The sequence below is a fragment of the Sinohyriopsis cumingii genome, chromosome 1 (genome assembly GCF_028554795.1).
Source record: "Sinohyriopsis cumingii isolate HCF-2022 chromosome 1, ASM2855479v2, whole genome shotgun sequence".
Lineage (NCBI taxonomy): Eukaryota > Metazoa > Mollusca > Bivalvia > Unionida > Unionidae > Sinohyriopsis > Sinohyriopsis cumingii.
Genome location: NC_142961.1, coordinates 17005994 through 17025955, shown reverse-complemented (window position 1 = coordinate 17025955; position 19962 = coordinate 17005994).

Here is a 19962-nt window from a genome sequence, read left to right as displayed (position 1 = left end):
TTGGAGTGTGAAAATTTGGTCAATGCAAGATTTTACATCCATGAAACCATCATGATCCTGTCTGAGAAGTTCATCAGCTGTGCTAGTGATCCCCTTTTTGGTAACTTTACAATGACTCCAGGTTTTCACTTGGCGGAGATTCCTCTGCTCTCCCATATCAGATGGAATATTTCTCTGAAGAACTTTAGGGTTTCTGTATCTTCTGACTTCAGCATTTCTGAGCAGACTCTGTTTTTACCAGCACCTTTCACGTTTCTGAGGGTCTTGATGGCTTCTCTGACGTCGGTAAGTGTTATGTTCTCTAGACTGATGTCAATGTCCTCTTCGGCTTCTGGTATCCAGTGTTCTTTTCAGTACCTTTCGAAAGTGTTACTTTCATCGTACCATTTCTCCCTTTCGTCGGAGAGGATGCCCCGAGCTACACTCTTCATAGGTACGTTTTGACCTGTTGCGTAGTCTCCTTTGTGTTCGTGTACAAGATCATCATGTAATGTCTCTCTGCTGCTTGTTCTGCTTCTGCAGCGACATGTTCAATGTAATGTCAGTAGTGTAGTGGGGGAGCCTAGCCTCAATGGGAGTTTAACGTTAAAATAGGGTCCCGGCACTCTAGCCTCAATGGAAATATAACATGGGGAAAACAAGCCCGGCACTCTAGCCTCAAAGGGAATTTAACATGGGAAAAAATCTTGGGCAACTCTAGCTTCAAGGGGAATTTAACATGGGGATATATTTTGGGCCTGTCTAGCGACAAAGTGAATTTAACATGGGGAATTTTAACATGGGTGGGACTATAGAGGGACAATGATAGTAGAGGGCCAAACACAACAGAAACAGAGACAGACATACAATAGTACAAGCCTGAGAATTATATATAAAGCATTACCAAGACCTGACATTTTGCTGGGGTGTTCAAAAATTTGCGTAATTGTAATGATGAGAAAGGCTGTCGTCAGAGGAGGCCGCCATCTTAGAACCTAAAAGATTGCCATAGCTTCAAGTTCACACAAAAAAACAAAACAAAACAAAAAAAAAACCCAGCCATTTTCAGGGCTACCCCATACTCTCAAAAAGAAATAACATTCCATTGCCTATGATATGTTAGTCAGTTAGAAAAAAAAAACAACAGAAGTGAGTCTATAAGCACATGATTTCTTTATCTTGGTTAGAAAGTGTGACTCTAAGCCCTTCGTTTCCGTCGCTTATCAAAATTTTTAAAATAGTGATGGTCAGTAAAAAGTGAGTGAGTGTTTCTTTTAGGTCTGTGCGTTGTTTTTTTTTGTGATAATATGGATAATGTAAGTTTGGGTACAACGAAATTAAAAGAATTAGGCCCAGAACTCGGCGTGGAGGGAAGAAATATACGCAACAGCAGCGGCAGCAAGAAATGCAGACCCAGCCAGTTAGCACTCCACCCACCTCGTATCCTTTCCTCTACACTGAAGCTGACATCCAGGTTTCATCTATACTGATAAATATAGATTTGATCACGAGTACTCAAAAACTGTAAGTTATTGAACTTTGAAGATCATTGGGTTTGCATAGGTTTACTATGGGGACTGAATTAGTACCGTGACTCCTAGAACAAGGCGCGTTTTGGTGCTGCTTTTTACCCCGCCCTTAGATTTGTGAAAACTCTTCAACATTGTTAGTCGTGTGTGCTACGAAACACATGACATCTCTTAAATTTGAGATATACAGCAAAATGTTAAGCAGTCAGTTGACAATAGATATCACAATACCTTTTTTTTATAAAATTGATGAATGAATGAAAACAATGAACATTTCTCACATAGAATGTGAGGTTGTCTTAGTTATCTTTGTCCTATAATACCGCAAAAAATAACAAACCAAAAATGGTGTCCTACGTTTTTTTCTTTACCATTCTTTCCTTCTCTCTCCAATGTAATGTTAAGTCTGCCCATTTCTCAAAACACTCCAGACTAAAGTACTGTCCGTTTTATTTTCACCCAATGCAGTAACACGTGTGTGTGTGTGTGTGTTAGCTTTCTCTTACATACATATCGTTTGTACAAAAATTTAATTACAAATAGAAACCATTGACGTAAACCATTTAATTTAACCGTGCAGATCGCTAGAACAAACCTCTAATAATATACATTTTGAAAAGTGTTGTGTGACACGGATCGCCATTGTCGCTTGGTGTCAGTAGTGAAGGGGGGCACTTTACGGACAATGGGAATTAGCATTAAAAACACCCCTGGGTCAGTTTACGGACAATGGAAATTTAACATGGCGAAAAATCGTGGGTCAGATTACGGACAAGGGGAATTAACATGGCGATAAATCGTGGGGCACTCTACGGACAAGGGGAATTTAACATGGGAATAAATCGTGGGTCAATATACGTACAAGGGGAATTTAACATTACGGAAACCCCTGGGGGATATAGCCTCAAGAGAATTTAACATATGGAAATTGAACATGGTGGGTCTGTATAGCGTCAAGGGGAATTGAACATGGTGGGATTGTCTAGGGACAATGATGGTAGAGGGTCAAACACAACAGAGAAAGAAATATACATACACTAGTACAAGCGTGGGATTTATATATAAAGCATTACCAAGACCTGAAATCTTGCTGGGGTGTTCAAAAATTTGCATAATTGTAATGATGCTATAAATAGCTATAATCAAGGAAATGCTCAACGACAAAATGGATGTGACTAAAAGTAACGTTAAAATGACGAAATTGTCCCAGAATTTAAAGGAAAATAAACATATCCCCGAAAATTAAGTTACAATGGTTTAGACTAAAATGGATAAAATTAGTAACTACTTACAAAATCAACTTCTGTGACGATCGTGGATAAATACCTATGTATCTATAATCAGCTGAAATTCCTATGAAATCCCACTATCTATTTATAGCTCCAACTTGTGGGTTTTTCCTTTGGAAAATCCCACTATCTTTTTATAGCCTCAGCTTCAGTGACGTTCCTGTTTATGAATTCTATTATATATGTATAGCTACAAAATGTGGAAATCCCCAAGTCGATATTTATAGTCTCAAAATTTCCAGCGTCAGTGACGTCACTGTACTGAACACTAGGGGATAAATGGCAACAGTGTTGCAAGTGGCTGACCTGAATACGCGCTACTGTAGGTAGGAAGGTAGAGTGTATCTGATAGGGATAAAGTGAGTTTTATACGGACAAACAGAGACCAATAGACACACACACACACACACACAACGTACGCGCGCAGACACACACACACACATACACACAAACACACACACACACACACAACGTACGCGCGCAGACATACTCACACACACACACACACACACACACACACAGAGAAACACACAACGTACGCGCGCAGACATACTCACACACACACATAAACACACACACACTATAAAATAGATAAAATTAGTAACTACTTACAAAATCAACTTCTGTGACGATCGTGGATAAATACCTATGTATCTATAATCAGCTGAAATTCCTATGAAATCCCACTATCTATTTATAGCTCCAACTTGTGGGTTTTTCCTTTGGAAAATCCCACTTGTTTCTGTTTCTTCTCTTTTCTCGTAGGGCACTCTGAATTCCAGTGTCCTTTCTCCTGACAACGATATTAGGTATCTTGACTTTTGTCTCTCTTTCTTAGACGAAGCAGGTATTTTGGAGACAAATACCCATTTACCTTTGCAGATATAGCAAACTTCATTAGCACACACTTTCGTATGACTCTCATCAAATCAACGACCAAAAGAGTAAGTTTTGTTGCCACTTTCGCCTGTGAATTATGCTTTCGTATGACTTTTAGCAACTATTTGACCAGCAGGTCGATCTGTGCTGACTCTTCCATCTTCTTGATCGTTTGAGAGTGGGATGAATACTCTGACGCTAAGACACTCTCCTTATATACAGGGACCTGCTGCGTATGAAACCTAGTCAAATGTAATTTTGCAATAAGATGAAACGATTTCATTGAGGAAGTAAAAGGCAATGATGTACCGTATCGCCTCACACAAAACCTGAAGTGTTAGCTCAGATCCGTGTCAGCGATTTCGAAGACGACATAACTGAGCTTTCATCAATGCTCTCCATTTATGCAACAAAACCACGAGTCCTGATTCACGCCAAAAGAAATTTCGTTCGGTCCATAAAAAATAGTATCACATCTGAGAAACGCAAAAACGAACTTCCAGAAAACTGAGAACGACGGCTTTCACCTACAATGTGAAATGTATGAGTTCAAGTAGTGCGTAAAACTTAGTCAAATTAAATTTTTATAGTCAAGACGAAACGATCTCTTTTCGAAGAAGAAAGCAGACACCAAGCGACAATGGCGATCTGTGTCACACAACACTTTTCAAAATGTATATGATCAGAGGTTTGTTCTAGCGATCTGCACGGTTAAATTAAATGTTGATGTATTTTGTAATAAGACGGACACAATTTCCATGGGATCGCCCATGGAACAATTGTTCGTGCATTAGTTTAATTTTTTAAAATATTTTTTTAATATAAATCGCCTATAGGATAGACCCAGTAAAGCATGGCCATTCTCGTCACTGTCTGAATAGCTACTCAAGTCAATTCGAAGTGAACGCGGTAAGAAAATAAGTATAGCCAATGAAATGGCTTACAACGGGTGATGCATTGTTTTGTTCTAGGACTGTGGCATAATAATCCCTATGTTCTTGCGTTGTTACCATTACAGTGCAGACAGACTGAAATGTGAACTTACAAGCCCTCTTTGTGTGTGTTGTACCATTTCTTCTTACCACATCAAAATACTGAGCGTCACAGTATTGGTTCGCGTTTTCAAGCTGACCATTTTTTTATATCTCACTTAAACATTTTAACATAAACACTCACACTCACATCGGTAGAGTCAGAACAGACGTGTTACAGTACTGAGGGGCATGTTATCTTTTTTGTTTGTTTGTTTGTTTGTTTTTTTTAAAACTAATAAATTTGGGGTTTGTATGAAGTAAAGAACTCAAGGATGATGACCCAATCTGTCTGTCTATTGATGCGTGTATTTACTTAAGAAGAAATATGACCTCTAAAACACAAAGAGATACGGCAAGCATGATTAGAATGAACACAACGATGTTTTCCTTCACGCCCGTGTAATTTAGAGCTTCAATCCTCTTTGAAGACAAACTTGGTCTCCTTTTGTAGGGCTTGAAATAATAAAAAAACCTGAAAAAATCTTAAGCACTTTGCTATAGATAATTTCATCAACAGACTAACAACATAAATACCGTTACAACACTAGAAAGCCTTAAATCTTCTATCAAAAAGAAATGCATGAAAAAATTAAAGATTAACGATAACTAACCAATGAAACCGAATTTAACAAAGGCAATGACATGTGAAGAAATGGCTGTCACTTTGGAAAGGTAGGCGAATGTACTCTGTCATGCACCATCAACTTGAAAAAAAATTATAAACAGAGAGAAACCTGAATTCAAAATTCAGTTGTTTTTTTTTTTCAAAATTATTTCGTTTCTTTTTTCTTTTTTTTTTTTTTTTTTTTTGGAACAAATCTAAGCACTAATATAGAGTGGAAAAGGGAAAATGCACATACAAGCTTTGATATTTCTGAAAAAAGGAGGGGATATTCCTAACGTTCATAACCACCTATGGACTTGGACTTTTCTGTGACTTATCCACAAAACAAGATGTACATATTTCTGGTCCAGCTGCAAGTGTGTGCGTGTTTTTGAAAATGGTAAAAATTGGATATACAATTTTCTCGTGACACATAAAGTGCAGAGTCTGTGCAAGTGTCAAAAGCCAAAGTCATATAAGTTTTGTATTTTGTACGGCTTGTAAAGATTTCCACTTTAGAAAATGTGAAGTATCACAAGTTATTATCACAAACAGAAGTGGAACATAGGGGCTTGCAAGAAAGAAAAAAACCCAGACAGTTGGTGTCATCAAGAGTGCTAGAGACGGTACCCGAACTTGCTTGCTTGCTTACTTGAATTAAAGTGATTTTCGCTCGAATGGAGCATATATCACTGGTTTAATAACGCACCGCGTGATTTTTAATTACTCCTGGGGAAGGAAAGAGAGTCTCATCCCCCAGGCTTTTATGTACTCACAGACTACTTTTAAATTTAGCCACTCAGGTGTAGGACTAACTAGTCCTTAACAACCTGACTGAAAGGCTTTAAACATGAGTGGGAATAGTCTCACCACACACTCATTTTTCTGTCCGAGCGTGGTAAAGGAGGAAAAAGGTGCTCAAAAAGACAGCCATGGGTGTTAAGTACTCAACAAAACGCTAGCCCGTACTTATTTCAAATCAAGTCCCGTTTTTGCTAATGGACAGTAAAAAGTACCAATAATGTGTTAACCACTTGTGCAATTAGTTCAAATCTAACGAGTCTGTTAAATTTCCTACTTCCTAACATATCTATCTAATATTAGTACTTAGTGTACATAAAAATAGCCATACTGATCTTATTTAAATCATTATGTCTAAGAGACATATACCAGTTTGGTCACTGTTAGGTTTAAAAAGTTAAGTTTGTTGCGGTGTTCCAATGGGTCAAGTTTGTTTCGAGAATAGTTTAGTGAAGGAGGGATACCAAGCCAAATATGGTTCCCTAGTTAATAAAAAGCAATCTTTTGGAGCCCTAAAAAAGGCTGTTTTTTTTCTGTTAGAAGGTAACACGTCTCTCTTTTGCTTTCACGTTCTTTCCCGCACTCCTAGTCTCATGAGTCTTGATATCAGGAAATGCGTAGCCATGATGGGCGGCAATGTAAGCAGCGGCTTCTACCAGTTGACTGAGGGGGTATCCAGTGTAGGTTTGTCTGTAGAATTGGGGAAGAACTCTGACCCTAATCCCCATTGAGAAGGTCTTGGTTTAAATGTGTCTAGAGATTTGTAGGCAACGTATTGTATGGCTCTAATAAACTACCCTGCTTGATCTAGTCCCATTTCGGTGTACTTCTCAACCGGGGTCAGCGTCCCCCTCCTCCTCCTCAACCGCCTCAATTTCCTCTTCCGGTTCTGATACTAATTCTTTAGTTGAGGTAGATAGTTTCAAATCCGCTGTTATGGTGTCTGTCGCTGTTATTGTTGCTGTGGTTGTTCTTTCAGCTGAGATTGCCTGTAGTATCGGAGTGAGAAAAGAAAGTTGTTGTTGTTGTTGTAGGGTTTAACGCCATTTTTCAGCACGCGATATACATGGCGGCCAGTATTAATGGTGGAGGAAGAACCCGGGAAAACCCCGGAAAGAACCACCGACCCACGAGAAGCTACTGGCAAGCTTTCTCACATACCCACGTTAGCCGAATCCGAGACTCAAACCCACTCAGACAAAGGTGAGATGACAGTGATCCGTAACGGAGAGCGCTTTAGACCACTTGGCCACTCGGGGCCCCAGAAAAGAACGTAGTGCCTCCGATAATTACATTTGAGTTTGCCTTACCGTTTGTCTAACATAATTGGCCCTTTGTTTTTGCCACCACTCTTTCCGGGGCATGTTGTTTGTTAGGTATAGTCAGATGTTGACTAGATGTTATTTGTGTTCTCGAGGTGGGTGGAGTGCTAACTAGCTAGGTCTGCATTTCTTGCTCCCGCTACTGTTGCGTATATTTCTTCCCTCCACACCGAGTTCTGGGCCTAATTCTTTTAATTTCGTTGTACCCGAACTTACATTATCCATATTATCACCAACAAAAAAACCCCGCACAAACCTAAAAGAAACACTCACTCACTTTTTTACAGAACATTACTATTTTTAAAATTTTGGTAAGCGACGGAAACGAAGGACTTAGAGTCACACTTTCTAACCAAGATAAAGAAATCATGTGCTGATAGACTCTTCTGTATTTTTTCTTCTAACTGACTAACATATCATAGGCAATGGAATGTTATTTCTTTTCGAGAGTATGGGGTAGCCCTGAATTTTTTTTTTTTTTGGAACTTGAAGCTATGGCGGTCGCTTAGGTTATAAGATGGCGACCTACTCTGACGACAGGCTTTCTCACAGGATAAGGTATGCTTCTTCGGAAAAGAGAAGAAGAACTCTTTGGTGTCGATACAACTGTTGACAAAGCCTCTGTCAGGTTCATGCTGCTGCTGTTGCTGCTCTCTCTGCTGTTTATGAAGTCGGTACTTCTCCATCCATTCTTCTTTCTCCTTCTTGAATTCCTCCTTGAAGAGCTCTTCCTTCAGGTCTTCAGTGACTTTTAGCATTCTCACATTTTCTATCTCTTCTGGCTTCGGTATCAGACTGTGTCTGACCCTATGCAAATTCACGTAGGCTTCGTTGAGCTTAGCTAGTTTGGAGCACATCTTCGTAGGAGGATGAGTTAACAATGGATGGGCAGACTGGAAACTTCCCCCGATTCTTAAAGTCAAAGCGCGGACGTGAAGGAAAACATTACTACACGGTTTTCTAGCCGGAACGTTCAAATAGTGTTATGGGAGGGATAGAGAGAAGTCAAAGAGCATGAATCAACATTCCTATAGCCAAACAAACCACAAAGGCATTTTTTTCTTCAAAACACAACATTTTTTTATTCATACTAACAAACAACTCTAACATTTTTTTTAACAATAATCCAACACTATAACATCAAACATTTTTTTCAAATGCCAAACATTTTTTTCAATTCACACTCTACTTTAAACAGGGCTGACAACGTTGTGAATGAAATTGTGATTTCCACTGTTGGAAATCATTAGGCCATTGATGGATACTACGTTTCCTAGCTTGAGACAAAAGATAAGCATAATGGTCACAAAACCATCGATCTACTTTCACATCGTTTCTCGAAGAAGAACGAGGATCAAAATGAGTCACTAAATGTTCTAAGGAATAACCCTGGCTGCGATGATGCAGAAAATACACACAATATTGTCCACACACCAAGGAATATGTGCCTTGTTATTTCACATTATTGAATCGTGTGGTCTGAGCATTTCTTCCCATAAAGTCAATGATATCGTCTTCCAAAGGGGGCAGTCCATAGGAATCAAAATATTCCACACATCCTTCTTGAAGAAAGTAGACGGCTACCCAGTGGGTTCCTGGGAGATGACTGTCGTCCGTGTTGATCACGTAAGCTTGATGGTCTTTAGGTTTGCGATGAGGGAGTTCATCTTTAGCACAGACGACAGGATTCCAAGAAGCAGTGTACAAACTGTGGTTCAAAAGGTAATAAAGTTCTCAGGTATCCATTTTTTGTTTTTTTTTCTTCTTCACAGGTAATGATAAGTGATCAATTCGATCCTGACTTTTTTGCTTGAAAATGTCTGACAAGTAACCGTTTCTTCGCCTTGTCTCCCAACTCTGATCCAACAGAGCTTCGATGCGATGGATCTCTTGAGTTGTTAATGGAGGACAATAATGTTCACGCAAGCCTTTATACCACTGTTGTAACACGTCTGCTTCCGAGATGAGACTCCAAGCTTCGTCCAGATATTCGTCCAATTTTTTCTTCTTGACTCAGCATCAGGCATTTATCGTGTTGAATTTCACTGGGATGATCGTTATGACATCCATAGCAATCTTTCTTGATCAATTCCTTATGTTTTTTCTGTCAAGACTATAGCATAACAGGAAACTAAACGTGATTCTTGTTCTGGCCATCTAGACTTCATCATGATGACTTCTTCGTCTTTGTCTTGGGGTTCTCCTTCCTCAGGATCTTCACATTCCATGTCCAAAGAATCCCTACTATACAAACATTGATAAAAGTCTTCCATGACTTCTAATAGTCTAGAATGACTTCTCTCAAACTGTTGGTTTATATCGTATTGTCCAATTCAGCATACAGGATGACGTTCACCGTATTATCTGCGCGTAGATTTTCTGCAAACTGAAATTCCACACGCATCTGGCCGGATTTTATAGGGTGAAAATGTCCCTCCTCGCTGTCTTGACTTACAATTCGTTAGAGAACCGTTTTCGAAAATGGAGTTTCACTGTAACTTTCCCTTTGGAGAATGGAATATTTTGTCCCAGATCTCCTTTTATAGCAATGTTGACAGTGTCTAAATACGACTTACTGACGGGCATATAGTGAGGATGTACAAATTCACGGTGTACGTGATAGGTGTTTGCACCTTCCTGGTCATTGTTTGTGGTACTATCCACTTTGAAAGGAATGACACGCAGTAACGGAACAGAGGTGTGTCCCACCACGTTGTACTCCACCACATCGGAATACACAAAGATCAAATTAAGTCCTTGGTTCAGTTCTACCGGGTTTCCAAAAGCTCTGTAAAAATCCATGTTACTTTTGATCTTGGGGCTCATATTGTTTGCGACCATTTCTGCATGTCCACCCAAAATTTCAAACAAACTACCATTGAACCTGAGGGACAATGTGTCCGTATCTTGAAATTTGATCACGAGACGATGAGCCACTTTATGGTACTCAATCTTCACACTTTTTTTGGCTCTGTTCAGTGCTTTGCCAAAGGCTAAGTTGAACCTGTCCGCAATAGTGTCCACCAAATGTTCACCACTAAAATAATAACCTGAAGGAATTTTCAAGGTGTAGATAATGAAGGCTGGATTGCTGGCTGGTCTTGTGTCCCCTAAAAACCCGATTTTGTTGATTTCTTCCTCCAATTGGGCATTCAGGATTTCCACCTCGAAAGTGTTTTGCTTTTCGGTGATGTTTTTGATTTGTGTTGGGTGAATGATTTCCACTAAAGCCACTTCCCAATGGGCTTCGTGATCTAACTGGATGGCCTGAGGTAATTTGACCGTGTAACAGCACAACGTGTTGTTGGGAAACACCTCCATGGAACTGTCACTGGGTAAGGTTAAGTAAAATTGGTTGTTATTGCTCATAATTCCAGAGTTTTGTGGCTCTCCGAGGCGATACTGGAAGTTAGAGGAGTGTCTCCGCCCAAAATGGGGTTGTTGTTGTTGTTGTGGTTGTTGTTGTTCGACTGGTGACTGGCACTGGCACTGGACACTAGGTTCCCGAGGTTCCCGTTCGAGGAGAATTTCAGGGAGGGATTAGGAAGCAGGTAACCGATGTAACTGCTCAATACAATGGTTCACACGTGTTTGTCTCCTTGTTGCAAACTCAGATTGGCAATGGATGCACCGATGACACAATACACCACGAAGGTTTGGCAGAAAAAGACGATTTGCGTTTTAGGCACACGTTTTCCATACCACACCCACAAGGGTTGTGTTTGTAAATCTTGCAGAGAAGAATTGGGTGACGGAGTGATCGCAGTAGCTGAATCTGTGTGAAAGGGCATGATGGTCACTTCTTTTTATAGTGCGAAGCGTCGATGCAAGAATCAAAACTGGGTGGATATCCTTTCCAACGTACTTTGACTTCTTTGACACGTCGTTTGCCCACTTTACGGTTTCTGCGTTTGACAATGCCTTTGATGTCGTACACGTCGTTTTTTTTTGGTGACACGACTTGATTTGAAATAAGTACGGGCTAGCGTTTTGTTGAGTACTTAACACCCATGGCTGTCTTTTTGAGCACCTTTTTCCTCCTTTACCACGCTCGGACAGAAAAATGAGTGTGTGGTGAGACTATTCCCACTCATGTTTAAAGCCTTTCAGTCAGGTTGTTAAGGACTAGTTAGTCCTACACCTGAGTGGCTAAATTTAAAAGTAGTCTGTGAGTACATAAAAGCCTGGGGGATGAGACTCTCTTTCCTTCCCCAGGAGTAATTAAAAATCACGCGGTGCGTTATTAAACCAGTGATATATGCTCCATTCGAGCGAAAATCACTTTAATTCAAGTAAGCAAGCAAGCAAGTTCGGGTACCGTCTCTAGCACTCTTGATGACACCAACTGTCTGGGTTTTTTTCTTTCTTGCAAGCCCCTATGTTCCACTTCTGTTTGTGATAATAACTTGTGATACTTCACATTTTCTAAAGTGGAAATCTTTACAAGCCGTACAAAATACAAAACTTATATGACTTTGGCTTTTGACACTTGCACAGACTCTGCACTTTATGTGTCACGAGAAAATTGTATATCCAATTTTTACCATTTTCAAAAACACGCACACACTTGCAGCTGGACCAGAAATATGTACATCTTGTTTTGTGGATAAGTCACAGAAAAGTCCAAGTCCATAGGTGGTTATGAACGTTAGGAATATCCCCTCATTTTTTCAGAAATATCAAAGCTTGTATGTGCATTTTCCCTTTTCCACTCTATATTAGTGCTTAGATTTGTTCCAAAAAAAAAAAAAAAAAAAAAAGAAAAAAGAAACGAAATAATTTTGAAAAAAAAAAACAACTGAATTTTGAATTCAGGTTTCTCTCTGTTTATAATTTTTTTTCAAGTTGATGGTGCATGACAGAGTACATTCGCCTACCTTTCCAAAGTGACAGCCATTTCTTCACATGTCATTGCCTTTGTTAAATTCGGTTTCATTGGTTAGTTATCGTTAATCTTTAATTTTTTCATGCATTTCTTTTTGATAGAAGATTTAAGGCTTTCTAGTGTTGTAACGGTATTTATGTTGTTAGTCTGTTGATGAAATTATCTATAGCAAAGTGCTTAAGATTTTTTCAGGTTTTTTTATTATTTCAAGCCCTACAAAAGGAGACCAAGTTTGTCTTCAAAGAGGATTGAAGCTCTAAATTACACGGGCGTGAAGGAAAACATCGTTGTGTTCATTCTAATCATGCTTGCCGTATCTCTTTGTGTTTTAGAGGTCATATTTCTTCTTAAGTAAATACACGCATCAATAGACAGACAGATTGGGTCATCATCCTTGAGTTCTTTACTTCATACAAACCCCAAATTTATTAGTTTTAAAAAAAACAAACAAACAAACAAACAAAAAAGATAACATGCCCCTCAGTACTGTAACACGTCTGTTCTGACTCTACCGATGTGAGTGTGAGTGTTTATGTTAAAATGTTTAAGTGAGATATAAAAAAATGGTCAGCTTGAAAACGCGAACCAATACTGTGACGCTCAGTATTTTGATGTGGTAAGAAGAAATGGTACAACACACACAAAGAGGGCTTGTAAGTTCACATTTCAGTCTGTCTGCACTGTAATGGTAACAACGCAAGAACATAGGGATTATTATGCCACAGTCCTAGAACAAAACAATGCATCACCCGTTGTAAGCCATTTCATTGGCTATACTTATTTTCTTACCGCGTTCACTTCGAATTGACTTGAGTAGCTATTCAGACAGTGACGAGAATGGCCATGCTTTACTGGGTCTATCCTATAGGCGATTTATATTAAAAAAATATTTTAAAAAATTAAACTAATGCACGAACAATTGTTCCATGGGCGATCCCATGGAAATTGTGTCCGTCTTATTACAAAATACATCAACATTTAATTTAACCGTGCAGATCGCTAGAACAAACCTCTGATCATATACATTTTGAAAAGTGTTGTGTGACACAGATCGCCATTGTCGCTTGGTGTCTGCTTTCTTCTTCGAAAAGAGATCGTTTCGTCTTGACTATAAAAATTTAATTTGACTAAGTTTTACGCACTACTTGAACTCATACATTTCACATTGTAGGTGAAAGCCGTCGTTCTCAGTTTTCTGGAAGTTCGTTTTTGCGTTTCTCAGATGTGATACTATTTTTTATGGACCGAACGAAATTTCTTTTGGCGTGAATCAGGACTCGTGGTTTTGTTGCATAAATGGAGAGCATTGATGAAAGCTCAGTTATGTCGTCTTCGAAATCGCTGACACGGATCTGAGCTAACACTTCAGGTTTTGTGTGAGGCGATACGGTACATCATTGCCTTTTACTTCCTCAATGAAATCGTTTCATCTTATTGCAAAATTACATTTGACTAGGTTTCATACGCAGCAGGTCCCTGTATATAAGGAGAGTGTCTTAGCGTCAGAGTATTCATCCCACTCTCAAACGATCAAGAAGATGGAAGAGTCAGCACAGATCGACCTGCTGGTCAAATAGTTGCTAAAAGTCATACGAAAGCATAATTCACAGGCGAAAGTGGCAACAAAACTTACTCTTTTGGTCGTTGATTTGATGAGAGTCATACGAAAGTGTGTGCTAATGAAGTTTGCTATATCTGCAAAGGTAAATGGGTATTTGTCTCCAAAATACCTGCTTCGTCTAAGAAAGAGAGACAAAAGTCAAGATACCTAATATCGTTGTCAGGAGAAAGGACACTGGAATTCAGAGTGCCCTACGAGAAAAGAGAAGAAACAGAAACAAGTGGGATTTTCCAAAGGAAAAACCCACAAGTTGGAGCTATAAATAGATAGTGGGATTTCATAGGAATTTCAGCTGATTATAGATACATAGGTATTTATCCACGATCGTCACAGAAGTTGATTTTGTAAGTAGTTACTAATTTTATCTATTTTATAGTGTGTGTGTGTTTATGTGTGTGTGTGAGTATGTCTGCGCGCGTACGTTGTGTGTTTCTCTGTGTGTGTGTGTGTGTGTGTGTGTGTGTGAGTATGTCTGCGCGCGTACGTTGTGTGTGTGTGTGTGTGTTTGTGTGTATGTGTGTGTGTGTGTCTGCGCGCGTACGTTGTGTGTGTGTGTGTGTGTGTTTGTGTGTGTGTCTATTGGTCTCTGTTTGTCCGTATAAAACTCACTTTATCCCTATCAGATACACTCTACCTTCCTACCTACAGTAGCGCGTATTCAGGTCAGCCACTTGCAACACTGTTGCCATTTATCCCCTAGTGTTCAGTACAGTGACGTCACTGACGCTGGAAATTTTGAGACTATAAATATCGACTTGGGGATTTCCACATTTTGTAGCTATACATATATAATAGAATTCATAAACAGGAACGTCACTGAAGCTGAGGCTATAAAAAGATAGTGGGATTTTCCAAAGGAAAAACCCACAAGTTGGAGCTATAAATAGATAGTGGGATTTCATAGGAATTTCAGCTGATTATAGATACATAGGTATTTATCCACGATCGTCACAGAAGTTGATTTTGTAAGTAGTTACTAATTTTATCCATTTTAGTCTAAACCATTGTAACTTAATTTTCGGGGATATGTTTATTTTCCTTTAAATTCTGGGACAATTTCGTCATTTTAACGTTACTTTTAGTCACATCCATTTTGTCGTTGAGCATTTCCTTGATTATAGCTATTTATAGCATCATTACAATTATGCAAATTTTTGAACACCCCAGCAAGATTTCAGGTCTTGGTAATGCTTTATATATAAATCCCACGCTTGTACTAGTGTATGTATGTTTCTTTCTCTGTTGTGTTTGACCATCTACCATCATTGTCCCTAGACAATCCCACCATGTTCAATTCCCCTTGACGCTATACAGACCCACCATGTTCAATTTCCATATGTTAAATTCTCTTGAGGCTATATCCCCCAGGGGTTTCCGTAATGTTAAATTCCCCTTGTACGTATATTGACCCACGATTTATTCCCATGTTAAATTCCCCTTGTCCGTAGAGTGCCCCACGATTTATCGCCATGTTAATTCCCCTTGTCCGTAATCTGACCCACGATTTTTCGCCATGTTAAATTTCCATTGTCCGTAAACTGACCCAGGGGTGTTTTTAATGCTAATTCCCATTGTCCGTAAAGTGCCCCCCTTCACTACTGGTGTCTGCTTTCTTCTTCGAAAATAGATCGTTTCGTCTTGACTATTAAAATTTAATTTGACTAAGTTTTACGCACTACTTGAACTCATACAATTCACGTTGTAGGTGTAAGCCGTCGTTCTCAGTTTTCTGGAAGTTCGTTTTTGCGTTTCTCAAATGTGATACTATTTTTTATGGACCGAACGAAATTTCTTTTGGTGTGAATCAGGACTCGTGGTTTTGTGGCATAATTGGAGAGCATTGATTAAAGCTCAGTTATGTCGTCTTCGAAATCGCTGACACGGATTTGAGCTAACACTTCAGCTCTTGTGTGAGGCGACACGGCACGTCATTGCCTTTTACTTTCTCAATGAAATCGTTTCATCTTATTGCAAAATTACATTTGACTAGGTTTCATACGCAGCAGGTCCCTGTATATTGGGAGTGTGTCTTAGAGTCAGAGTATTCATTCCACTCTCAAACGATCAAGAAGATGGAAGAGTCAGCACAGATCGACCTGCTGGTCAAATATTTGCTAAAAGTCATACGAAAGCATAATTCACAGGCGAAAGTGGCAACAAAACTTACTCTTTTGGTCGTTGATTTGATGAGAGTCATACAAAAGTGTGTAAGTGCTGATGAAGTTTGCTATATCTGCAAAGGTAAATGGGTATTTGTCTCCAGAATACCTGCATCGTCTAAGAAAGAGAGACAAAAGTCAAGATACCTATTATCGTTGTTGGGAGAAAGGACACTGGGATTCAGAGTGCCCTACGAGAAAAGAGAAGAAACAGAAACAAGACGAAAAAAGAGGAGAGGGATTCAGAAGAAGAAGAAATTGAAGATGAGGGAGAACTTGTTCCAGTGAAGACATGGAAATGGAAAAATTGACAATGTGAGCCGATGCGTTGGCCCTGATGTGAAATTTCATACTACCTTCTAAAAGAGTATAGACCAGAAAGAAAACGTAAGTGTCTCTTGGTCTTGACATTCTATAATAAGGATGGCGTGTTTTGTTTTTACTCACACTTAATGAAATTGTGCTCTTTCACCTCTCTCTATCCCTCTGCATCATGTTTTAGTTAGAACTGAAATGGAAGGATGTTTTCCTTCACGCACGCTCTTTAGGCATGCAAGTCGGTAAACAATAGTCAGTCTATTCATCCATCATTTTGTGTCTTGATGTTTCCTAAAATCACACACTGATGCCATAAAATAACGGGTTAAATGGGTTTTGTAGTGTTGGGGGTGGGGGTGTAGGTGTTTGGCAGAGTTGGTCATTGCAGGTGAGGGCTTAGGTGCTTTCAAAAACTTTTTCTTCTTCACTCTGTGTTGATGGAATATAATGGGTTATTTTCTTCACTCTATGTTGATAGTATATATAAAGGGTTATTATTTCACTCCGTGTGGATAGTGTATAATGGTTTTATTTTTCCCTCTGTGTGGTTAGTATAGTATGGCTTTTTCCTCTTCCCTCTTTGAGGATAGTATATATTGGGTTATTTGTTTCTTCTTCCCTCTGCGTGGATTGTAGATATGGGGTTTATTTTTTTACATCTCACCTCTGTGTGGATGGTAGGTATGGGATTTGTATTCTTCCTCTTCCATGTGTAGATAGTATATTTGGGGTTTGTATTATCTCCCTTCTGTGTTGATAGTATATTTGGGGTTTTTTTTCCTCTTCCCTGTGTGTGTGTGTGTGTGTGTGTGTGTGTGTGTGTGTGTGTGTGTGTGTTCGCGTACGTTGTGTATATTTGGTTGTTTTCTTTTCTTTTTCCTCCCGTGTGTGGATAGTATATTTGGGGTTTGTACGCGGTAGCGACGTTGTGTGGATAGTATATTTGGGGTTTGTATGAGTTCGCGTATGTTTGTATGGATAGTAGATATTACGTTTGTATGTGCTCGTGTCTGTTTGTGTGAATAGTATATTTGGGTTTGTTTTCCCTCCCTTCCGTGTGGATAGTATATTTTTTTTCCGCTTCCCTCTGTGTGAATAGTATATTTGTTTTCTTCTTTTTTTTCCTTTTCCCGATGTGAATAGTATATTTTGGGTTTGTTTTTTCTTCTTCCCTCTGTGGTGTGTGTGTGTTTGTGCGTATGTCTGCTCGCGTACGTCTCTGTGTGTGTGTGTGTGTGTGTGTGTGTGTTGGTCTCTGTTTGTCCCTATAAAAATCCCTTTATCCCTATCAAATACATCCTACATACCTACCTACAGTAGCGCGTATTCAGGTCAGCCACTTGCAACATTGTTGCCATTATCCCCTAGTGTCCAGTACAGTGACGTCACTGACGCTAGAAATTTTGAGACTATAAATATGGACTTGGGGTTTCCACAGGTTGTAGCTATACATATATACTAGAGTTCATAAACAGGAACGTCACTCAAGCTGAGGCTATAAAAAGATAGTGGGGTTTTTCAAAGGAATTTCCCACAAGTTGTAGCTATAAATAGATAATGAGATTTTATAGGAATTTCAGCTGATTATAGCTGTAAATAGATACATGGGTGTTTATCCACGATCGTCACACAAGCTGATCTTGTAAGTAGTTACTAAGTTTATCCATTTTAGTCTAAACCATTGTAACTTAATTTTCGGGGATATGTTTATTCTCCTTTAAATTCTGGGACAATTTCGTCATTTTAGCGTTACTTTTAGTCACATCCATTTTGTCGTTGAGCTTTAACTTGATTATACTTATTTATAGCATCATTACAATTATGCAAATTTTTGAACACCCCAGCAAAATGTCAGGTCTTGGTAATGCTTTATATATAATTCTCAGGCTTGTACTATTGTATGTCTGTCTCTGTTTCTGTTGTGTTTGGCCCTCTACCATCATTGTCCCTCTATAGTCCCACCCATGTTAAAATTCCCCATGTTAAATTCCCTTTGTCGCTAGACAGGCCCAAAATATATCCCCATGTTAAATTCCCCTTGAGGCTAGAGTTGCCCAAGACTTTTTCCCATGTTAAATTCCCCTTGAGGCTAGAGTGGCGGGCTTGTTTTCCCCATGTTAAATTTCCATTGAGGCTAGAGTGCCGGGACCCTATTTTAACGTTAAACTCCCACTGAGGCTAGGCTCCCCCACTACACTACTAATGTCGCTTGCCACTTTTTGCTCTATTGTTTATTTCTCTGTTATTTCCAGAGAGTTCGATCACGTCTTTCAACCTGTTGTGATTTTTCCACTATATATGTTTCGAAGTCAATTTTATTTTTTCAGTAGAATTCAAAGTGGGTTGGGATATCATGTCGCCAATGACATTGTCAGAATTACCTCAACAATGTACACTAATTGAACACGTGACGCTATCTGTGACAGCTATGAAAGTGGCGCTTCCTTAAGTGTGGCCTCCCAGGACTCCATACTGTTTGTTTTTTCACCAAATGTGGAACAGGGTGATTTGATATGGATTGTACGTGGAGTCGGAATTCAAGTGCTTGTAGTTCACGCGAGAAAACCGGTTTATGCGACATTGTGGAACTGGCCTCTGTGAAAGTGTTCGTGGATTGTGCTGAACTAATTAACAAATAAGATGCAATGCGAGTCACTGATATTATCAAAAAATGTCGCTGAGGATTGATTGAAAACTCTGGGATTGCGAACGGTTCAATCGATTCATGATCGACTGCAATGGTTTGTGAATAGAGGACCATCAAAATCGATTACACTACCGTCAACAGAAACTATGCCGGCCATGGTTGGCAAAATTATTAATGAATTCGCTCAACAACGAATAGTGGAATTTGCTGTTGCAAACTTGGTAATCGGAAGTGGATTTGGACGGTGAGCAAAGGTATTAGACAAAATCAATAATCTATAAACAGTGCCTTAATTTTATATGTCTGCCTGTGTGTTGGTGGATCGAAGCAAAAGAGATTTTCAGTATTACTCATACCCCGCTAGAGTCCATGATCAGCAAAAAGTAGAATTACATGCAGGACACGTCTATATTTTTCTTTATGTGAGGCTTTTGAGGAAATAGAGGAGAAACTTATACGAGAAGACAAAAGGTAAAGATTATGATGCCAATGACAGAGTTGGATCTGTCAATAATGGAAACATGGCATTGTTCAAGAGCACACGTTATTCCATCGATGGAAAGAAATTCGAATCAGTTCTTGGCAACGTTTATGTTGCCACAAGGATTATCGGACTCGATATATACACAGAAATGCTGGTCCAATAACTAATGTTTTTTAAGATGTAACTGATTCGGCAGATCATAGAATCAGGCGACGCAAGATCATACCAACGTCGCTCCTACTGTAAACAAAAAAGATGTCGTCATCCATGCCTATCCAACATTTAAAATGTGAATTTCTGCAGCGTCTATCACTACTAATTGGAGGCTTGTTGAAGTTTTCGTGTGCAATTCCCCTGTCACACGTTTGGGCTTTGCACAGATGTTCACATGGTTATAGTTGGAGCCAACCG